Source organism: Cryptomeria japonica, chromosome 6, assembly GCF_030272615.1.
Source record: "Cryptomeria japonica chromosome 6, Sugi_1.0, whole genome shotgun sequence".
Taxonomy (NCBI): Eukaryota; Viridiplantae; Streptophyta; class Pinopsida; order Cupressales; family Cupressaceae; genus Cryptomeria; species Cryptomeria japonica.
Genome location: NC_081410.1, coordinates 563,480,910 through 563,486,329, shown reverse-complemented (window position 1 = coordinate 563,486,329; position 5,420 = coordinate 563,480,910).

Genomic DNA, 5,420 nt, shown 5'->3' with positions numbered 1-5,420 from the left:
TAAGTTAGGTTCTTATTTAGACAAAGAGGGATATAATACCCTTTTGAGGTAGGAACAACCTTCAAATTGGCTTAATATTTTGTGTCTCTAAACCTAGAGCTTTCTCTTGGTTAGAAATCAAAGATAGAATCCTAATAGGGGTACGGGATTAGACAGGTTGGGAATAACACCTTTGTTTCAATTTATTATATTCGAAAAGGCCTTTGAATGTATAGATCATCTATTGGTAGATTGCATTTTTTCTTAAGAGTGATATCATTATCTTACAAAGAGGTTATCTTGGACAGGTCCAGTACATGGAAACCTATTCCAACATTTCCAATTTTTCCTATCCTATATGGTTCTTCTACTTTATCTTGCCTTTGGAAGGTGAATCCAACTATCACGATTTTGAACATTTGTCTTGAAAAAATAATAAAATTTTTAAGAGAGGAAAATTAGATCTAAATCAAATAATCTTTAGAATGGAATGATAATTGTTGGAATCAAGGAACACTGAGAGGCGGGGGGTGAATCAATGATCTACAATATCTAACATTTTTAAAATGATTATTCAACTACTTAATGTAAATAAACAAATAGAAAGATGCAAACACATAAAGAAAATATCCACAACACCATAACACTGGATTTATATGTGGCAAATTTGGTTAAGGGAAAATCCACAGTATAAAAGTATTGAATAAGGGGAATGCACATGCATTTAGGCACACTACCTAGAGCTCACTAGACTCAAATTACAAAAAGGGATGCAACCCCAGAAGGCTCATTAACTTACAGTAATTTACAATGATTACAAGAAGTAATGAAGTAATGAATAGCATCTTCAAATACTTAGAAATAGTTTTGGTTACACTCAAAATACTCAATCTTGTGCTGCTCTGTTCTCTTGTTCTGTTGCATCCTAGAGCACAAATCCTTTACTTTCACACATGAAAATGAGCACAATCACTCACAAATACTTCCCACACAACCACTGATATATAAAGTGATCATATCCATTAGTCTTTTATGTTCGTGACATCAAATTGGGTCATCTACATGTTGGCTTCAAGAACACAACACGAATGATGAAAAGTCTAAACCAAGTCAGCTCAATCTGAACTCAAATGCATATGAGAACCACAAATAATTGGCCACATGCTTCCCAAATGTCAGCTAAACATCCTCGAACACAAAAATAATCACCAAAATTACTCCACCAAATCTGCACAACGATCAACTAACCACAACATTCACACCACATTGTTCTAACCCCCCAAAATTATATTGGATCTTCCAACTCACTTGCATATCATCAACAGAGGCCACAAACTAGGAATAAGGTAGCTAACACATCCATAATTATTCCCTGAGATCGGCAACTCAAGATATTTACCACAAATCAACTGCCAACCAAAATACTACATTATGTCGGATGTCCTATTTTATCTCACCGGACCTAACCAAAACCCAATTCGTCTTTCGATATGAAAAATCATGAACTATGGATGGGTTCATTAGCATTATTTGCCATCAATAAAAATATTTGACTACCTGTGCAGTATCACTTGCTAACAATCTCCCCCTTTGGCATTGATGGCAACACTTAGTGAAAAATGACTAAGTGTCAGACCAAAACCAAAATACTATTTGCTTCAATACTTCCAAAATATAACAACCAGACTCCAGAAGACTCCCCCTAATATTATTACAACATTTTTCACTCTACTACACTCCCTTGACATCAATGGCAAAATAGGGATTCTAAAAATCAAATTTCAAACCAAAATTCTATATACATATACACACAACCTTTACTTACAAAAATTTGAAGATGTTTGTAAAAGAGTTCTTCAATGAATTCAGATGGCTATCCCGACCCTTCTTAAGAATCTCCAAAACAATGTTAAGGCCACTGAATATGTAAGCTTCTATTTCCATTGTTTTGAGATCTTTCAGTTCACTGTTGGTCTGAGCATCCTAAGCATCTATCAAGGTACTAAGCATACTGTCCAATTTAGGAGTAATATGACTCCGAAGTTCACTAACTCTGCCAAAGATTTTTTCCTTTTCATGGCTCAAACTCTTGAGATTTTCAAGGAAATTACTTAATCTTCATGACTTCTCATAGATACTAACAAGGGATCAACTAACTGAGATCTACGGATTAACTCATCCCCATGCTCTGTAGACTTCTCCACAATTGTCATGAATCAGTTTTTTAATAATGTGCATTTTAAAGATTTAATGTGATTTTGAAATTAAAATAGATTAGATTATTCATAATCTAGTGTGAGGAAATATTGTATGCATTTTTACTCCTGCAATTGATATGAAATTCGACATTTAATATTCTTTTGGGTTTGTCAATACTGATAAACTTTTGAGTGCAAGTAATGCAGGATCAGGTATTTGCCATCAATAAAAATATTTGACTACCCATGCAGTATCACTTGCTAACAATCTCCCCCTTTGGCATTGATGGCAACACTTAGTGAAAAATGACTAAGTGTCAGACCAAAACCAAAATACTATTTGCTACAATACTTCCAAAATATAACAACCAGACTCCAAAAGACTACCCCTAATATTATTACAACATTTTTCACTCTACTACACTCCCTTGACATCAATGGCAAAATAGGGATTCTAAAAATCAAAGTTCAAACCAAAATTCTATATACATATACACACAACCTTTACTTACAAAAATTTGAAGATGTTTGTAAAAGAGTTCTTGAATGAATTCAGATTGCTATCTCGGCCCTTCTTAAGAATCTCCAAAATAGTGTTAAGGCCACTGAATATGTAAGATTCTATTTCCATTGTTTTGAGATCTTTCAGTTCACTGTTGGTCTGAGCATCCTAAGCATCTATCAATGCACTAAGCATACTATCCAATTTAGGAGTAATATGACTCCGAAGTTCACTAACTCTGCCAAAGATTTTTTCCTTTTCATGGCTCAAACTCTTGAGCTTTTCAAGGAAATTACTTGATCTTCATGACTTCTCATAGATACTAACAAGGGATCAACTAACTGAGATCTACGGATTAACTCATCCCCATGCTCTATAGACTTCTCCACAATTGTCACAAATCATTTTTTTAATAATGTGCATTTTAAAGATTTAATGTGATTTTGAAATTAAAATAGATTAGATTATCCATAATCTAGTGTGAGGAAATATTGTATGCATTTTTACTCCTGCAATTGATATGAAATTTGACATTTAATGATCTTTTGGGTTTGTCAATACTGATAAACTTTTGAGTGCAAGTAATGCAGGATCAGGTGAAGGAGGTCGAAGGCGAGAACATGAATCAGGTAGAATTGTTTTTAACTAAATGACTTCGATGGAAAAGGGAATCTCACACACCATAATAGAGAAAATATGCATATATGTTTATGTCTGCAATTATGAATGAAATATTATGTTAAATTCGACCATATAGGATGAAAAATTGATTAAAGATTTGAAATATATAGTGATTTTTATGATGACACATTCTTTGTGTCAAAATTATCAAAACTGTAATTTATGTTTCATTTTTGGAATTATACTAGATTAGTACGTATTTTAAATACTAGGACTCTATTACAAACTTTTATATTCAAAAGATAATATAGTTCACGTTTAATTTATGTGATTATTTCTATATGACTAATTATATGAATATTTCAATATGATTAATTAGAGTTGAATAAATGAATTCTACGACTTAGTATGTAAAATGATTAATCGTTGGATGGTAGACAACTTGAATGTATCGATTACACATATACGTATATATATTTAGGTGAAATTATAAATTTAATCAATACAAAAACTATCGTATGCTATAAAACGATTATTCATCAAACATATTATAAATATTAGCATATATTAAATGATGAATATATATTATGAACATTAAATGTTTAAGTTTAATATTTACATAAAGTCGCATGTTAAATTATAAAGGTGGCAGGTTAGTGTTATTTTTGAAAAGAGACTATGTCGCATGAACGAAGGAAGACCGATTAGACTCCAATAGACAAATGCATATCAACTAAACATGAAGTTAAAAACAAAGACTATTATGAGTCGATTTAAATGGCATAAAACAAATATATTAGCTACACGTAGAAGATAGAGGTTTTAATGTAGAAATTAGAGGATTTTAACATGGAGTTTGATATCATGCAAACGTTGGAACTTAAAACCAAGACTTTAGTTAACAAAAACCAATGATTAAATGCAGGAACTGGATGATTCCAATGTTTGACTTAACATGCAATCAGATCATAGCAGAAAAATAGAGAATGTGGCCATGCATGGAGCATTGAAATAGCTAGCACATGTTTGAAACTACAGTTTTACTTCTCCATCTCTATGCAGCAAAAGGAAGACTCTTAGTGGTGGCATAAATTAAGCAAGTTAGCCTCAACGTAAGTGACTACCATATCAAATCTGCAGATAGACTCCCCATCCCACGGTGTTAGGAGAAAGACCTGTCAACCGTAGAAGCCAGTTGAATGCCAAACACACATCATAGAATAACATATCTCATAGACGTGGAAGAATAAGAGGTGATAAAGGTAAAAGATTTTTAAATAACTACTATCACGGAGCCCTTAATAAAGGAGTAAACATAGGGAAAAAGGGAATAAATAGAGATGGAGGATGAGAGGGAAACACATATTCATTCAATCATTTTCACAAGTAGAGAAGGGCGATTAACTCTTGAAGGGAAGGATAGATTAGAAGAGAGGAGAAGATAATTTGATATTATCAAAAGAGAGAAACAGAATAGAGATAGATTTGATAGGATTAGTTTTGAGAGAGACTAGCGAAGAAGGTGAGGAACTATTGGACAAAAGAACGACAAGGTCATACAAACTAGACCAATTTTCACAAAAGGTCAAAATTCCTTTGTTTATGGTTGTTATTTGTTATGATTTGGTATAAGAATGCATAGAATTAGAAGCTTTAGATATTAGGTATGATTATCCAAATTTGTTTCACATGTCATTATCCTATTTGAAATGCATTGTAAATCATTTTAGAATAGAAGAAAAGAATATAGAGAAAAGATGTTAACTAATTGTTAATAATGTATTTTGTCCAAAATAATTAGTTCTAATTCTATTTTAAGGATGTGTTTGCATACTTTTTGGTTATATATGAGATTAAATTCATACATGTATAACACCTTCTTTTGTATGTACCTTATTTAGTCGAAAGATTGATTTTAAGATTATTGCTTATGAAAGTTTTATCGTTTTTCCAAAATATGAAAGATTGTCTTCAATAGATATATTAGACAAGTAATGATTAGTAAGGAAAATGATATATCTATTTTTGTTTAAAAAGAAAGATTGTATTCTCAATTGAATTTTTGTTTGAGGGAACCAAGATAGGGTTAAGCTTGAGTTAGAAAATTACCTTTTGGGATG